Raw genomic sequence first — 19132 nt, 5'->3', positions numbered from 1 at the left:
AAGGGACTGTACTTTTACAGACTTTATGTTTTTACCATGAACAATCCAGACAGGGTCACAAATGGAACCACCTCACAAGTGACAGAAGACAGGTGACAGGCATATAGCAACAGGTCACAAAGATGGTAAGAGCAAAGTTGTTTCTCCAACACCCCAAAAAATTTTTGAAAGAACTGAAAACTCTGAATTTTGAAAGTAAAATACTATCATATATAGAAATAAAATAATCCTCTTCATCAGTGTTTCAAGATCTGACTCCAGAATTTTTAGCATGCCATATTGAATCCTAACACAGAAAAATCAGATGGACTAGTGGTGAGTAAGTTCCAGGAAAACGGCAGTAATTCCTCCACTTGTAAAAGGACATAAACTCACCTGTCGAAGATGAATGTAAACCGCATTCTGGAGAAATTCGGAAGATCCCAGGCTCCGCTTCTGGATGGCAAGGAGACGGACAGCTTTGAAGCATGCTTCTAACTCAGTCACCAGCATTCTTACACTGCAGGGGGAAACGGAGGCCCTCAGTCAAGAGCAGAGGTGTTCCTGTCGTGTCTCACAGGCCGTGCCTCGGGGACTCAGTGCCCTGCAGCAGCCCGGCCCCAGGCGAGGACCTGCAGCGTGGCCCACCCAAGCAGGAGGTGCACTGGGCTTGAGAAAGCCCATCCCCGATGGGGGCAAGAGTGGCTGGTGTGTTTGAGTGAACATATAAATGCCCATAGAAATAGGCCTGCATTCATTCAAGTGATAAAAGCAACAGTAGCAGGCTATTTAACAAAATTTCAACTGTCAGTGGAAATTTACCATTCCTTTCCGCTTGTCCCCTGCACTCTGAGACAGGCTTAGGCTCTCTCACACCGGCAGCTCTGATGCAATAGTTGTGAAGTCGTTTTATTTTGCTGCAAGTGTCCTCGCTCCCCGTGTGGCTGTGACTGTCATCTCTTAACACAGTCAGATGTCTTCCTGGATCTCTCCCTGCGTTCTTTGCTCCTGCTCCTCAGATCCTAAGATAAAGGGCAAGTGAAGACACATGACCAGAAAAGGCACCGTGGACTTGAACGAAGTCCTCAGTGATCCCCTAGGTGAGTGCTGCCCACCCCTTACCTTCGATTCTCAATGTTCTGCCCAGGGTGACATCCAGACAGGAGAGCGTCCTGGGCCAATTAAAAGCTGTGTGACTTGGGCCCTGGGACAGGTGCAGGAGCTGGTTCCAGAGCCGTGCCCCTCCCCACCTCTGCTCCCCTCTCTCCCAAGGACCCACTGCCAAGCCCCCAGGTTCCCTGATATTCTGTCCTTCTCTTCTAATCTAATCCAAGCCCTTTTCCTCTTCCTTTATTCCCTAATTATCACAAGCTGAAGTGGTTTTTCAGTCACAGTATCTGAAAAAATTTCCGGCAGCTGAAAAAGAGGTCTCCAGAGGTCAATGCCCATATGCTGGTTCCTGAAGAGAGCCCCTGGTTATGGGGTCCCTCACCAACACCCACGGGGCATCAGACATGTTGCAGAGTCGACCACCCCCAACAAGAGTTTGCTGTGACCCCAATGCCTGCACAGCATCCCTGCTCTCATAAATGTATTTGGCCCACTTATCCGTTACTAAGAAGCAAAAGTAAAAAAATTGCTCATGTTTCTTACTAAAATTATTTATGAGGTGGAAAAAGAAATTGTAATAGAAGAGAATAAATTTGACTGCATGTTAGATCTGTTCCTTTGGCTTTAAACCTTTGCTGTTTTCTAGGCTCAGACTTGGTAGCTCTGTACCTTTTGTAAAAGAAAGTTGCCTTTAGCCTGAAATATCCAGGAAAGCCTATTCTCCGGGCTCTGATCTTTCACGATGTTAACTCTTCTGCACTTATGTAGAGATGGCAAGTTGCAAAATAGAGAATCAACTTTGTTTTTTTTTTGGAGGTTTTAGAGGGGCACCATGATTTGACCCACGTGGACAGCTGCAAGAACAAAGAATTCCAAGGAGAAACAATTCATACCGCAAGAAGTTTGTAACAACCAACCACATCCCCGCCCCTTTTTAGTATAAAAGCGGACTGATTTCTGACTTGGGAGAGACGGTTCTCCAGCATGTCATTCTGCCATCTTCTGGGTCTGCCAGCTTTTCAAATAAAGTCACTATTCCTTGCTCCAACACCTCAATCTCCCGATTTATTGGCCTGTCATGCAGCAAGCAGTACGATTTTCGACTTAGTAACAAGATGACTGCATTGGAGGTAGTATATCTCCACTCTTTCCTCGTTTCCAATATGTAACATGCACATCATTTATGATCTAGTGCAAATAATTCATCAAAGACTACCACAAAAAGAAACTACACTCACCTAGCTATCAACACTGAAGTCACAACCTATCAATTTAATATGCTGTTTAACAACACAACTAAAAAACCTAACTTAGGGAATTGATTCCACAGAAATAAAATTATTTCTACTACTTCAAAACCTTTTTTTCCTTTCTGTTTTATTTTGTTTTGCATATTGAAAAGAAAATAAAAGACAAATCATTTTATTTCACGTATTTTGTTATAGCTACATAATTTAAATACTACAAAGAGATTTAAATTGCAATAAAAAATTGTTCATATATTGTACAAAGATATATACACAATCAATGTGGATAAGGAAAGGAATGGACATTTACTAAAAATCCACTGCACATCCAGTCTTTTACAAGCATATCCTGGAATATAAGCTCTATGATCCAGGGGTCCCCCACCGGCATTCTCACTGCTGAGTCCCTTAGTAATCTTCTACCAAGGCACCAGCATAGAACCACGCGATCAGTATTTTAAGTATAAATGAGGGAATTAGCTCATTCAATTCTAAAAAAAAACCCTAAAGTAAATACTGAACTTATTTACAGATAAAGAAAATTGGACACAAACAAGTACAGTTTCTTCCCCAAGTTCACAAAGCTAATAACTGCTAAAGGCAAGATTTGAACTCATCTGTCTGATTCTAAAAACTAAGGTGGAAATCCCTTATGACTGGGGAGGGTCCAGCAGCACAGCCTATCACCCTATCTTTGTTCAGATCTAGCCTTAGACAGCCTGAGACAGCACCCAATTCCTATGGAACTTGAGGGCAAATGATAACAATAAGGATTTTATATCCAGTAGTTTCTTAAGTATCATTTATATAAACTGTCAGCAGGACAGCAGAAAAACTCTGGGAAATATGAGTGGGTCCAGGGCTTTTTGCTGATTAGAAACTCAGTCTATCAGGACAGAGTGACCTTCCCATGAGAGGCCACACGGACCTAAACTAAAGGCAGCTGAGCAATGAAAACTAGCAGACCCTGGAACTCAAGCAAGAAGGATCCCTGCCATCTCCCGCCCTGTTGCCTCTTCATCCACGTGGACACGAAGACAGAAGACCTAGGTTCTTGTCCAAGTTACACTATCATGAAATCTCACCCATAAAAAGGTACGACTCTATGCTGTCCTAAGTCCTTTCCAACTCAAATATGTTGACACCAATATATCAGCAGAATGTCTATGTCTCCGCATCCTCTCTTCTATAAGGAGAATAGTTCTATGGCCACAAAGCAGAAATCCAATTAAAAACACCATGCACTAAGCAAGGTGAAAATCTGCGTAAGAGACTTTGCTCTCACGCTCAGTGAATGAAAACTCAGAAAAATTGGTCCTTCTCCCTCAGCTAGTGGGAGGTAGGCTGATTGTGTGTGTGGGTGGGTGTGCGTGTGTGTGTGTAAATCAAATACAATGACGTCTGGGATCTGTACAGATTTTTTTTAAGTTACAGTCATTTCATGAGAATGAGACACCCTTTAAAGTAATTTGAATCTAGTTTTCTGAGAGACTCTCAGGATCTTTTGGTGAAGGAGGGGAAAGGGAAGGAGGAAAGAAGTAAATGAAGCAAAGGACTAATAATACTGCAAGGGAAAGGCAAGACATTAATTTTGTTCCTACTTGCATCACAAACAAATTACGGACTGGCTTTGCCCCGATGACCTGTCGAGCACTGAGTTGCAGATGAAGAGGTGACAGCCCATTTCTCACTGAGCTTGTGACTGTATGTGGCATCTTATAGAAACAAATCATTTATCCTGATCAAACACTCTAGCAGCAGGCCGTAATTCTCCTATTTTGAGAGACAAGAAAATAGGAGTTCAAAGAGGGTAGATAACTTGACAAAAGTCAGAGGACCAGTAAACAAGAGAGGATGAATTCAAACTCAGATCTGAATGCAGAGTCTGATCTTCCCACTCCCAGGACTGGAAAATCCTTAACACACAGACTCCCCAGCTCCCCTGCAGTGTTCCTGGCACCAAGCATTTCCCATGGTGATGGACTCCAGTTCTCACAGACACAGCGCTCTGTGCAGCCAATGACCTTCATCGGATCTTGATCACCTACCTGCCACGCCCACCAGGCTTCACCATAAAGGTAGGAAAGCTGGCTTTCAAGTGCATACAAAGCCACCCCTGGTCTAACGTGGGCTCTTCTGGGGCTTCTCCAGCCTAAATGCAGCCATGAAAGTGCTCAGAGTTTGTACATGAGCCACACTACCTCTCTCCATCTGTCTCCACACCTATACTTCTTAGCTATGACCATTTTGATAATATTGGAAACAAATTTTTAAAAACACAAAAGAAAGGATCCTCGAACAATTACTTAATACTTACAATTTTAAATGACAAGTTACAAAGTGAGTATTTACAAACCGAATCTGCCTTCCTAGGTGTCAGTTTGAACAGTTAAAAAATATAAAAGCAAAAAATTCTCACTTAGAAAATTAACAAAACATCAACAGTAATCTGGAATAAACTCACAATTAATGCCCATGTTGTACATGGAGAAAACTACAGGACTGTACTGAGGGGTAAATAAGAGGTGTGAATGTAGAGACATCAACATATTGCATGGAGGAAAACAGTTTTGTAAATATGGAAGTTCTCCTAAAAATAATTCAAAACTTAATAAAAATCCCATGAATACTCTTATCTGATTTTTTTTTAACTTGAACAATATATTTTAGAATTCTTCAGGAATAATAAAGTCATAATAATAGCCAAGAAAGTTTGGGATGGAAGAAAAGAACAAAAAAAAAAATCGCACTGTCAGATAATATTTAATTTTTACAATATGTAAGATATAGCGCTGCAGTAAGGAAGTAAGATTGACAGAAATAAAGCATGAGCTCAAAAAGAGACTCTAGTGTACATAAGTATTTTATACATGTGGGATTTCAAATCAAAGAGCAAATTATGAATTCAATAATTGTCCTGGGACAATCAGAGAATCACCTGGAAAGAACAAATTCTATTCCTGTCATAATGACCACAAAAAAAATTACAGATAGTGATGTAAATATTAAAATACTAATAACAGCAAATACAACTCTTTGCTCACATTAATTCAACTTCTCCTCACTATAACAAGTACTATTATCATCTCCATCTTAGACATTAAATAAACCTACATAAGAGATTTATACCATTATAAGAAAGTATTTCTAAGAATAATAACAAAGATAAAACACAAAAGGAAGACATTTACTATCTTAAGAATATTTTGAGCCACAACAAAAATAAACCTACTGAACAAAATGAAACGAAAGAAATGACAAGGAAAAACTCTGTGATAGATGTTGATGAAGACAAGGGATTAATGTTCATAACATACAAAGAGCTGTCACAAAGCAAAAAGAAGCTTCCTCACTTAAATTTGTGCAAAGGACAAAATGGATCATTCACTTTTCAAAATTCAGATGGCTAATCAGTGAAAAATGCTCAATACCTCACTGGTCATCAAATGCAAACTAAAACAATGAAAAAGCAATTTTGCTCATCTTATTGGTAAATATTTTTAAAAGATATTGTAGCTAGTGTCAATCTGTGGGAGAAAAAACTGTGAGCGACCTTTTTGGAGGATGACATGTCAATGGATATGTAAACTCTGAAAAACGTGTGTACACACTGATTCAACCCCACTTCTAGGAATCGTTTCGTTTAGAAAAAAAATCAGTTCAAATAGATATACTGTTTACACTGGTGGGAAGAAAAGCTGAAGTGAAATCATATCCAGCGATAGAGAATTGGTTACATAAGTAATTCTACATTTCTCATTCCACACTGGAGAAGGAATTTCTAGTCACTTGAAAGTAGCCTGTGATGAAAGTAAATGTCACATCCAGGGACTAAATTTCCAGAAGACGTAACTAAAGGCATGCTCATACAAGATCACAGGAAAGTCTGTTAAAGAAAGATGCCAGTCAAACATCCTTTCTGACAATGGAAAATGGAGAAAAGTTAAGCGTCCACCATCAAGACAATGATGCGGTAAATCACGGTGAGCTGTGGGCACTGAGGGGCCGGCGTTTTCCCGTGGCCCAGGGCCTTGTCCACAGCACTCTCCCACCAAAGGTGTCCTTGCACAAGAGACCACACCTGCACATCAGGAGACCCCTCCACTCTATCTGAAAGGACCGGGTGAGTCTGGAGTGGGAGGACGTCTAATATATACCCCTGAGTGAATAAAGCGAGCTGCAGAAAACATATAGTATGGCCTTATTTTTCAAAAAAGAATATATACACACATATACATAGATTTCTCATATGTATGTATGTATGTATGTATGTATGGGTATATATATATGTCATAGGCATAAAAGTCATGAAATATATACACCACATTGGCAACAGCTTTTACACTCAAGAAATAAGGGGAAGGGAGGTAGGTCTCTTTTGGTACCACCACAGTTCTCTTTTCAGTATTTCAGTTAAGTACACTTGGAATTTAAAAGTTTATTTAAGCCCGAAGTAAAATGGACGATGCCTCCACAAGACATAATGCTATACTGGTCATTAAAATCATGCCAGGGGAGATAGAATATTGTAGAAAAACATGTAATAAGCCGAATGGAAAATGGAGGTCTCCACACAGTAAACAGGCACAGAGTGCTCACTGGTTTTTATGACAGAGCTGATACACACTGATGAAAAGAACAGAAAGTAGATGTTAAAGTGTTAATTATTATTTCTGAGTAGTGGGACCTGGATAGCCTTTTATGTCCCTTTGTTCAGAATTATTGTATTAAATATACATTATTTTTCATCTGACAAAACATTTTTAGATGTGTAGTACCACACATTGGAGAATAATACACGAGTACTTACAGAAACAAATAACTAGGAGACACTGCAGCAGCGCCACACAATGTAGAAAGGGCGATCCTGATTAACACGGCGCAGTTACATAAGGACCCACAAAGTGAGAGCACCTGCTGTAACAGGGCGCGGCCCCCTTCTATTTGTCACTTGTGTCTTCAGGGCTGAGGCAGTTCTGAGCATGGCCAGTGTCAGTGTTGGTGTCTGGATGGATGCCACTGGATGTGAGGGCACCTGCAAGCCGAGAGGAATAACAGAAATCATCCTCTGCCTTTTCTGTCTTGTTTCTTTGTTACTTTAAAAGAGAGGAATAAATAAGATAAACTATGTATCTTCCCTACTGAAATTTCAGTAATGAAACCGTTTTCAAAGTGTTCACAACTTATATTCTGCCTATAACCGTCTTTTCATCAAAGCTTCATATTTATTAAATGTTAATTAACTCAGTTAATTAACTCCCTGTTGAAACCTTCTACTATAGAACATGAAATGCACTATGTGAAAGGAACAGTCCTGCAGTGACTAGCTTGGCTGTCTTGACGGCAGTGCAGTCAGCCCCCAAAATCCCGTGGCTCTGAGCTCCTGATGCTGCTAAGAGAGCACGCTGCCGCCTCAGATGGAAAGAAAGTATGAAAGCATTTCCTGAAATCTACAGCACTGACAAAACATAACTGACAAATCCCAGGCTCCTTTGAAGATGTCATTTTCGGTTTCTGGCCAACCCCCATCAATGAGCAGAACCACCTCATTCCCGAGCAATGGTACTCACTTGGTAAGGAGTTCTGGAGAAATTTTCAGGTATAGAATGTAACCAACTATACATAGAACTCTGACAAAAGAAACAATGCAAAACCCTGATTTTGGAAGACACTCAAAATATTCTCCTAAGCCTTTGTAGCTGGAAAGGTTGGGCTTCTCCTGAGCCACTTATTTATTTCACAGCCAGTGAGCATCTCCCACAAACCCTGTTACCCTGTGTCTGCTGGGAGCATCAGGTACACTCTTGCTGTTGATCTTATAAGTCACAGGGCAGAGGCGTGTGTCTCACGGCTGCAACCCTCAAACTGGCTCGCCTCCTAGCCTCACAGTTTGAACTTGGCCCCATTTTCTAACCTGTTTATTTGGTATCTGTTCTTCTGTAAGCTGCCTGAAATGCTTTTTGGAACAAGTCAGAAGAATGAGTGGGTAGAGAAATGGACAGATGGACAGGTGAGAGATGGGCAGACCAAAAGGGAGACTCCAAGAAAAGGGGAACACATAAAATTTCCTGTGCAAAACCCTCTTCTAGTCAGGGAAGAAAACCACCACGGAGAAGAGTGAAGAGGCAGGTAGCTTAGGACTGTTTCCTGGATTCCATGAAAAGTCACACCAAGAGATGAGAGGGTAGAACTATAAATAATAAAAGAAAAAAAGCACACATGCTTGAAAAATATATCTACAATATGTACTTCCTAAGAATAGATTCAAATCAGCAGGGCCCAATACCACAATTCTTGGGTATTTACAGAAATGAGAATCCCATCTCCAAACCACAAGGCATCCCTTTGGAGCACTGAGAGTCTACACGGGGCAGTCATAAAGCCATTACCACAAAATCTATGCTATCCTGCACTTACGAGGAACGAGCAGTTTTGCACACGTGACAATTACACCCCACAGCACCTCTACGGGGGGAGGGAAGCCTAGCGAGCCCCATCTCTGCAGGACAGAAAACCAGTCCTGGAGAGCCTAAGCCGACCTACCAGTTCTCCATCTCACAGGACTGGTCACTCCAGAGCAGGACTCGAACTCGGACACACGTCTGTAAGCACGATATTATCATGCTTTGTGTGATTTTTGTGTGTATAATACATTTGTTTCTGGCATGAAAGGATATTTAATAAATGATTGATTGTCTTGTCTATCTCATTAGCTCACAATCAATCTTTATACTGTTGAATTGTACTCTTTTACTCTGGAGAACGTAACGGAAAGAGCGGGTGTCAGAATGAGGTGGAGCTCCATTCTTTATCTGGTATCTCATCTCATCCAAGTCCCCAACCAGGGAGAAGGAGCCAATGTTCTCTTCATCTTTTAAAGAGAGGGCTCCACTGATGATGACTTACTCAACCCAAAAACCAAGGCTGTGGGAAGGGCACATTTAGCAACCAGAGCAGTATCAGATGTAGGAAAGTGAAAAGAGCTCACGGGAGGGCTCAGGGGGTCAGCCTGATTTAATTTCAATCGATAAAAAATACCACACTGTAAAAATACCAGCATGCAATAGATTTGTTCTTTCTTGACATCTAGCAAGTTTCCACAGCCCACATGTAACATTATCGTGAACCAGTGAAAGGAATAGTCTACAGATAGGGAAAATCAATGCCACAGGCAGGCTGAAACCCAGGATGGAGTTTAGGAAGAAAAAGGGCATAGTTAAGAATTGGGGAAAGGCTGGAGGAAAAAATCATCACAAGGACTCTCAAGCATCATCCTACAATCATAAAATCATTCATTCAAGAGAGAGTTACTGAGGTCCTATTTTGTGCAAGATTGTACACAAGGCAAAGCAAGAGCGCAGAGACCATGTTGGCAGCAAGGGGCGGGGCTAAAATACACTTCTGATCCCGGTACCTTGCACACATGTCCTCAGTATAAAGGCAAAGAAAAAAAGTAAAATAATATTCTGTAAACTCAAAGCATTGCTGAAAAAAAATTAAAGGAGACCTAAATACCTGGACAGACACGCCACGTACATTCCTGGATCAGAAGACAGTGCTCTTGGAATGGCAGTGCTCCCCAGAGTGATACGTATATTCTACGTGGTTTCGATCACAATCCCAGCGGGCTCCTCTGCAAAAACTGATTAGCTGCTGTTATAATTCATATGGGAATTCGAGGGTCTCAGTAACCAAAATGATCTTGAAAAAGAAGAACAACATTAGAGGACTTGTAATTCTCAATTTGAAACTTTACAACTGTATCTCTAGGTGAGATTAGAGGCCATTTTTAAGTTATTACTGTGTTTATCCTTATTTTCTAAATTCTCTAGAATGAATATAATTGTTATAATAAGGAAAATAAAAAGTAAGGTATCTTTTAAAACATGCACACCGATTAATTCATTGGAAAAAAAGTATTTTAACTATAAAGAGGTAAACAGATATCTAGTGAAAAAGGACTACTTAAAAACAAGAGTGCATTTACATTTCTAAGAAATTGAAAACTGAAAAGCACAAACACATCAAGTTTCTAGGGAGACAAATACAACATATTAACACTTATTTTCAAAAATTCTAATTGAACAATGAAAACTCAAGAAAGGGAAAATCACGATTGACAGCCAAATGCAAACACATGGAGAGCAAAGGCCTAGAATTCACAGTTCCTTTAACTCTGCTACTACTTCAGTAGGGGAGGAAATTCCTCACTGAGGAGACAGTGGAATCCCATGCATAAGACAGGATACACAGTACAAACTGCGCTAGAATCGGGGGTGATTTTCTTAGAAGAATTCTAAAGTTAGAACATTGCTGAAAAACTATAAATACACTGACAGACAGATTAAAACACACAGTCATATATATTATATAGAAACATATGAAGTCTGCTCCAATGTTACATAGAAATACAAACATATTTGTTCATTTATGGGCACTGATTACTTTTTCCCAGGTAGAATATTTCAACTAAAACAAATAATCAATAATACACCCCTCTTGTCAAATCTAGTTGATAAGTTACTCTGCTATGTAATCATAATATGCCTAAGATAGATCTAAAATAAGTGAAAAAGATCTTTGTATGGTTTCTTGAACTCATCTCAACATTCCAAACTTAATTTTAAAATGGATCTGAGCAGTATTTCTATATTATCTTTTCCCTCGTGAAATGACCAATACAGTCTGTTGTCAAAATTCTGTCCTTACAATGATTCACGAACAACGTATCCTCACAAAACTGCTGGACAGCAAGTCACTATCCAGACACTGTGACCAAACAAACGAAACACAAGGAAGACAGTGACCCTATTCTGGAGGGCTTACCGTCTGTGTCAACACCGGGGTTTTTATTTGATTGGTTTGATTGGGTAGCAAAATAAAATCAATCAATTATTTTCTTCTCTGAGCATTCTGTAAGTCATGACTCTTTTCAGTGTCATGAGCAGGAAAGACTTAAGCATGACTTGATTAGGTCAAATAGCAACAATCATCACCGGAGAGTGAGTAATAAAGAAGTTAACTGATAGCAATGCTTCTGCCTACATGAGACCTAAAATAAACCTACACTGATATCCGAAAGGAAAATGAGGACATGAGGTTCCCAATGAGAAAACAAACAAACAAGAAACCAGAAAAGGAAAGACTTTTTCATTAACGATTCCAGGCAGTAGTGGAGCATGGTGGTGAAGAGCACAGATGCTTGGGGACAATCATGAGCCTCTGAACTCCCACAGCACTGGGTAGTTTGACACTCATAAGTCAGTGAAATTTTCTGCATCTCAGCCTCCTATCCATAGACTGGGGACAACAACAGCACCCGTCTCCTAGGACGGTCCTAAAAATTAAGATATTTTATATGTAAATTTTAAATAAAATACCTCAGATTTTAAATATTGCCCCAAAAGCACAAGGAAAAAAGAAAACAGAGATAAATTTGAGTTCATCAAATTTAAAACTTTGCTTCAAAGGACACCATCCAGAAAGTGAAAAAAACAACACTCAGGAGAAAATATTTTCAAATAATTTATCTGATGAGGAATTTGTATCTCCAAATAAAAATGAGCTCCTACAATTCAACAAAACAGACAACTAAATTAAAAAATGAATAAAGGATCCGAAACGGTATTTTTCAAGGAAAATATACAAATGGCCAATAAGCACAATGAAACGATGTTCAAAATCATTAGCTGTAAGGGAGATCATGTCAAAACTGCTAGGAGAAACAGCTTCACATTCACTACATTAGTTTATATTTAAAAAAAGAATAACAAGAACTAATGAGGACACACAGGAATCAGAGATAGCAGCCCTTGCTGGTGAGATGTAACGCTGCGTGGCTACTTTGGAAAACAGCCTGGCAGGACCTCAGAGATTTGAACAGTTGGTTTCTGAATGACCCAGCAATTCTGCTCTGTGGGCACACACGTAAGAGAACTGAAAACAAATGTCCACATAAAAACTCCTACAGGAATGTTCACGGTGCCATTATTCATCACAGCCAAAAAGAAGAAACAACCAAAATGCCTATCACCTGATGAATGGGTAAACAGAGGGGCCCAGCCATACAGTGGAATATTATTCAGCAATAGCAAAGCATGGAGTACTGACCCTGGCAACAACATGGACAAACATTGAAAACGTTACTCAGTGTGAAAGAAGTCACTCACAATAGACGGTTCCATTTACATGAATTGACTCGATTTACATGAAATGTCCAGCACAGGCAAATCCACAGAGAGAGAAGAGTGGCTCCCTGGGGCTGGGGGAGGATGGGGAAGATGGGAATAAGTGCTTATGCATATGGGGTTTCCTGTAAGGAGGATGAAAATATTCTAAGATTGACTGGGATGCAAAATTGTTGGCATAGAGTAAAAACCGGTGTAAATATTAATGGGTGAATTGTATTAAAACTGTTAAGAAAAAAAGCACCTCGGGCCAGTACCTACCCATAGTAGATGCAAATTTCTAACTTTCATTACAGGAAGAAGAAACTGCCCTCAGCATGAAAGCAGGAGATCAGCAAATGTGAGTTAACCGAAATTGGACAAGAGCAGTTCACTTGAAACAGTTGCTGAGTGTATACGAAATATTCAGAATGAAGAAAATCAGTTTGACATCAAGATGAAGCATTCTGCTTCAAATGCAGATCAAGGATTCGGCAAGCCCACCTGCTAGAAATAACCAGAGAAGAAACCTGGTTCTTAAAACAAGCACCACATCCAACAAGGAAATGGTGGTGAGGAAAGCAGTCAGCCAAAAAACTGGAACAATTTGCTACAAATAATTTCTCCACTGAAATTTCAAAAATAAAATGAAAGTGATGCAATGCTGCGCTGCCCTCACATGAATGGGCTTCCTCTGGTTCTCGACAGTTCTGTAACCCCGAATGAGAGACTCAGGAGAATCAGCATGGCTCCTGGGAGTCCCCAGGTGACTGCCCACCAGCACGCTGACCACCATCACATCTGCCAGGGTAGAATTGCAGAGAAGAGACCAACTTCTGAAAGGCACAGGAAATGTTGGCAAGGGAAAAAATGGCTGCAATCAGTCCTGGGACAGAGGCCATGAGAGCAGAGGCCAGAAGGCTGCAGGTGAACTGGAGTGGCCCTGGGGAAGGAAGGGACCACAAGGGAGCAGATCTCAATTCTCTTCTCTCTCTCCCTTGGGTAGGAGAGATAAAGCCTGCATCATTCTCACCTGGAACTGTGGGTTATGGCTGGCAGAAGTCGTACCGACACGGAATGATTATTCAAGACTCTGTGGGAAAAGTCCAGAAAAAGAGAAGGAGTAGGGAGCCAACTCCACGAGCCTCTCAAATTCTCCTATATTTACTGTGTATAACGAAAGGAAAAAGTCATTAACTGTTGTGAGATAGTAAGTAGGAACTTGAGGAAAGACGGGAGGAGACAGAGATTGTAGAATCCACAATGAGTACAAAGGCTTAGTGTATCTTTAGGGAAGTCATGGGGTGAGGGGAATAAGATACATTCTTTAGATATGTGAATTACAAAGCAGAACACGAGACCAGCCAGGTCCTTGTTTTGGGGATCATAGACTATCTATAAGCACACAAGCCCAGCTTTTATAGCTGAGGGCCTGGGTCCTTGCTTTGAAATGAGCAGAGTGCTATCTAAAGCATCAACTATGCAAGCAAAGCATTGCCTCTGCTTTTTAAGGCAAGGAGACAGGAGTGAGGATGCACAGGCTCCTGCTTGCAAAGCAGTTACTAAGCACACATTTTTCTTCTGAACATTGACAGGCGGCTGGGGTCTGTTACAATTTGTTAACCTAATCTTGGGCTCCCACATGTAACCATTATGGAACCATTATGGAGGACACCCTAGGATAACAAATCCTAGCTCTGGGTCTTTTCCTGCCAGCTTCAGACACTCTAGCAGGATCTAGAAACATCCCTGACTAACGATCCCACAGAACCACCCAGACTCTTAACTCCTGGCGCATGAAACTTAATTTTAGCTCTACACAACTTAACAAAGAAAAGTTTCAGAAATAGAAGATATTACATTCTTTTATATCTCATCATATGAACTAATTTTTCTGATTGCTCTAAGCTGCTTCTAATTGGCAAAGCACCTAATTCTGCAGGTGAATTCAGTACTTTCCATTGGGCATAACTTGCCAGTTTGGGCTCGCTGAATTCTATTGGTCAAATACTGATACACTTAATTGATTTCATTGTTCATCAGTTTCAGCCGGGAGGAGAGGGAGTGTCACTCTGTTCCTCAGCCCACCCTCAACTCTTTTCTCATCAGCAACTCAGGCATCCTGAAATTAAAACAAAGAATTTGTTTCCCTTCTACGTTTTCCACAAACCCAACAGGAAACATCAGCCTGGAGAAAGAATTTAACAAAAATGTTCAAACAAAAATCTATAAAACCTGAAGCAACTCCATCTCCGAATCATGATACACAATGGCATGGAAGTAAGTGTGTCAAGCACAAAACATGCTTGAGCCTGACCACCTCATTTCTATTCTTCAAAGGAAGGAAGGTTTTCATATTTTTTATTATCACTCTTTCTCATTGCTTCTGATTAAGCCAAAAATTAGTTTATGAAATAATTAAGCATGCAATAACAGATTTTTGTTGTATTAATTATACATGGCATTCAGAGGGGATAGGAAAACCCAGCTCTGTAAAAAATGCAAAATTTCTTCCCCTGTTAAGAACACGTATACAAAATGCAACAGAGAATTCAAATTCTTGTGGAGAGGAGCAAAAGCCACAGAACAAAAGCAAAGTCATTACAATGAGTCAATTCAAAATTCACTGGACCAACATGCTCAAAGCATTCAAAGAATTTTAAAGGCACACTGCAAACCATTCACTTAATGATCTGCAGGCTAGAGGAAGAATTTCCCTCTTTAACAGACAACAGAAATCAAAAGGGTGCCCCTCCAAACAAAGACGAATGATCAATCAGGTATTTAACAGTTCTGATAAATCAGCATGTTCTAAAGAACAAAATTCAGAAATTTTAAACATTCATTCAAACCGCAATGAAACAAGCACTTAAAAAAAAAAGAAAAAATCCCCAAAGAATCTAAGCACATTGATCATGCACTTGGATCAATGAGAACGTCTTTTACCCTTCGAAGAAAGAACAGGCTATAGCCTTTTACTTGAAAATTAACACTACCTTAAAGATAACTCCTAAAACGGATTTCATCATTCATGTTGCCTTGAAAACTCTGAGGCACTTGTATCTGATCAGAAAAGCAATTCTGAGTAATAGTATGTTACAATTCAGCGCCAGTTTGCTTTAGAAGAAAAAAGAAAAGCTACTGTTCCTCAAATCCTGCACAGAGTGTGAAGTGCCTCCCGGCCTCTTTCCCCTCCTGTTTTCAAACCTGATGCTCCCCAACCCTTCTGAAACAAGTGTGAGAACCTCGTATTCCCACCAATATGTCAAATGACTAAAGAATATCAATTTACTTGTGTAAATATATGCCTACATCTTGAACTGGAGGAGGAAGGTATCAGAGGGCTACATGGAACTTATTTCTACCTTCCTGAAATCACACACAAACACGTTCACACAGACACAAACACATACACACTGAATTACTGAGCACTTCACAAGCTTAGGAATTCCAACTTCTAGAAGATAACTTTGCAGTTAGTTTAAAATACAAAACTGTCAAATTTTGAAAGACTTGATCATCTGCTAAATCATCCAAATATCAACGAGACCCAATTTGCCTTCTCTGTAGAATGTAATTTCCCATGATGTCAAAGCAGACCCTAAGAAGTACTGGATCCAAGACTCGTGTTTATCACTAGCTATTATCGTTTTTAAACAAGTAAACAGATTCAGAAAGGTATGTCCCAACATTTATTCTTATTGAAATAGCATATGTATTCAATTGTCTATACAGTAAATAGGTCCCATGATGGTGTTTAAGAGCTATTTTGTGTATTGCAATATTTATTTTTAAGTGAAGACAAGGAGGGTGGGTATTACTCAGTTGTAGAGCACTTGCTTACTATGCACAATGTGCTGGCTTCAATCCCCAGTAATCCCCCCCCCCCAAGAAAAGTGCTTATTTAAAAATAAGAAAAAAGTTATAAAAAAATGCAGACTAAAAATCACTGCAATTTAGAAGCCAGAACTGTAATAAAAAACATGTGTTTCTATCAAATACTGACTATATGTCAAACACAGGGACAACCACAAATCACCCCTGACAACCATCACGTGTGGTTCTCAGCAACCCTTCTAAGTGGACACGGATGAGAAGCCCAGCATTGCGGATGAGGAGACGGAGCTCGGAGGAGCCGGGGATGCTGACCGTCCTGCTCCACATGACACCACGTCAGCCCAGGACAAGTGCTGACAGAGCTGCAGTGAGGGGACATGCAGCTGCGTGGAAACTTCGGGAGCTGGGAGTCCCAGAAAACACGAAAAATTGTTCAGTGAAAAACCAGCTCAAATATATTACACTGTGTCACATTCTTTAAACAGGGAACATGACTGAGACCTATTTGATGCCTCCGTGTCCTTTATGCCATCATCAGTTATTTGCCCTCTCAGCGTGACCAGTGATGATCTGGACCCCTTATGAAGTGCACTCAGATGGCAGAGCTTTTAAAGCTGTTTTATGAAGTTTGTAAGACTCTGTCTATGCCTCACACAGGCGGTCATCCATCACTTCTCACCGGTGTGGACGTACCACCTGAAATCACTCCTTTCTGCTTTTTAAAATCCCTTCATCTAATCCAGACTTTTCAACAGCAAAGAAACAGCTCAACCACAGACAGTGAACAGCTTTTCACCAAATGGACTCGAACAGCCCATCGGACTACCTGGAAGCCCTTTTCTTCTATTAAACCCACTTCCGGGTACTTCATCATTTTCTGATTGGTGGAATTGGCCGCTGACTGGCATACTCAGAGAGCTCCCAGCCTCACATCCGGGGGTGGGAGAGGGCCCTGCTCTTGGGAGAAATCAGTGAGGAAGGCGAACATCCTCCAGTCAGGACTGCACGTGTAGAAGTGCAACAACGTGCTCAGAAATTATACCGTCAGCACACCTGGGCTCCCATGGACTGGTTTCACATTAACCAAACTCACGAGACACTGATGCAAGAAAACCAGAAACTTAACTTATTAATGTAACAGAATATGTGAAACTATGAACCAGACTGAAATATCAGAGTTCAACCATGAGTACAGTTTCTCCTCCACGGCCTAATTACGGGCAGGCAGTAACATGGCAAACATGGACAGAAGCAGAGCAGGAAGGGTTTCTAGATTAACTCAATGGACTAAATTTCTGTTATACCAACAGATCTACTGCCTGGAAAACAATTAACGCTAATCACGGTGCACCCTTCGTGGACAGTGGCTGAGACACGACTGTGAGCACCTGTGTAACTCTCCTTTCCCTGTCCTTATTGGGCAAACTGATGCACAGAGGTACAGAGATCCAGGGATGCAGATACCTCTAAACACCCAAAGCCCATCCCTGGGAGCCTCAAAACCAGACAGCCAGGGTTTAAATACCAGCTCTGCCACTTACTAGCTCTGTGACCTTGGACAAATTACACTCTGTGTGCCTCAGTTTCCACACTGTAAAACTGGGATAAAAATCAAACATTCCTTGCTCGATTGTTGAGAAGATTGAAGGATTCATTTCTGTAAAACTCTCAGAAAAGAATGTAGCACATTATTGGTGCTCAACAAATGTCAACTTAATATTAAAGTGATTTACAAGTCTCCTTTCTAATCATCTTCTGTGTTTCCTGGCTACACTAAGTCCCAAAGAAAATCCTTATTTCTCCTTTTATAAACTCTTGGGGAGCACCCTTCTGTTCCATACCACCACCTGTTTAAACTGAGGGAGGGGATGCCTCCTCCCCACTCCTCTTGGCCACGGAGAGTGCTTCTCCACACCACAGACCCATGGCCCACATCTAGCCTTTATCACACTAACAGAGTGAGGTGTGAGTCCGGAGAGACAAGCAGGGTATGTGAAACCGTTCCTTTCCTTCCAGTGCTGGTCACACTTGGGAAGCACCCGGGATGCTCAGCTCCATGGCAGGACAGCCCTGTGCATGATGGGGCAGGTCCTCTCAAGTGAAGGCTCGCTGTGGCCCATAGTTACCTGGGACAGGGTGAGTCTCTACTTCTGGGACACAGTATAATGACACGCATTTTCCCACAGATCTGAAGTTCATGGAGAACGTGGCTTCATCAGTAAAAATGAAGACATATATCGCCTGCTTACTCTTTTCTGTCATCTCTCAGTTGGCTGCTGGAGACAACATGTGTATAAGTATTGGATCCCATTAAGCCCCAACATATTTGAAGTAACAAAAAATTCTGTGGCTTAACGTTGGTTCAGGGCGACTGTGTAACAGTTCTGACTTTGCTGATGCTAAATTATGGGTATAGGAACTATGGAACCTCCTCAAATAACTTTCATCATAAAACCAGCTTTCCTTATTTTCCTGTTTCTTAGTAATTGCCAAAGACTATCAAATGATGGCTTCTCACAAAACAGTAGCTAAAGTTTATGAGCTCTTTTGACATACCCACTGTGGTAAACACTTTACATAATTTCTAATTCTCACAATTCTACAAAGCAGATATGAGCATCCCCATCTCAAAGACGAGGGAAATCTCAGAGCGAACTGACTTAGGCTCAAGTGGCTCAGTGGCAGCAAGTGCACGCAAGCCCATGTCAAAAAACTACACCCCTTCCTATATGTACCAAATCTCCTACCACTAATTAACACACAGCGGCAGGGTCAATAGTCAGGGAACCCAGT

At 40.9% G+C, this 19132-nt stretch overlaps 1 long non-coding RNA gene across 5 annotated transcripts in view; it reads right to left on the bottom strand.

The window, feature by feature from the left end:
* LOC135321792 (uncharacterized) overlaps window positions 1-10028 on the bottom strand; it is a 30922-nt gene extending 20894 nt beyond the window's left edge. For 4 of the 5 annotated variants that reach the window (XR_010381868.1, XR_010381866.1, XR_010381867.1 and 1 more), the window contains exons 1-4: window positions 9852-10028; window positions 7147-7371; window positions 802-1943; window positions 376-499 (exon numbers count right to left, since the gene is read on the bottom strand). This is a non-coding gene — a long non-coding RNA (uncharacterized LOC135321792). The remainder of the gene's footprint in view (window positions 1-375; window positions 500-801; window positions 1944-7146; window positions 7372-9851) is intronic. The other variant, XR_010381865.1, reaches the window with a different exon arrangement.
* Window positions 10029-19132: the final 9104 nt, after the last annotated feature.

Source organism: Camelus dromedarius, chromosome 8, assembly GCF_036321535.1.
Source record: "Camelus dromedarius isolate mCamDro1 chromosome 8, mCamDro1.pat, whole genome shotgun sequence".
NCBI classification, from domain to species: Eukaryota; Metazoa; Chordata; class Mammalia; order Artiodactyla; family Camelidae; genus Camelus; species Camelus dromedarius.
The sequence above is the reverse complement of the archived record's forward strand: the minus strand, read 5'-3'. Positions and strand labels throughout refer to the sequence as shown.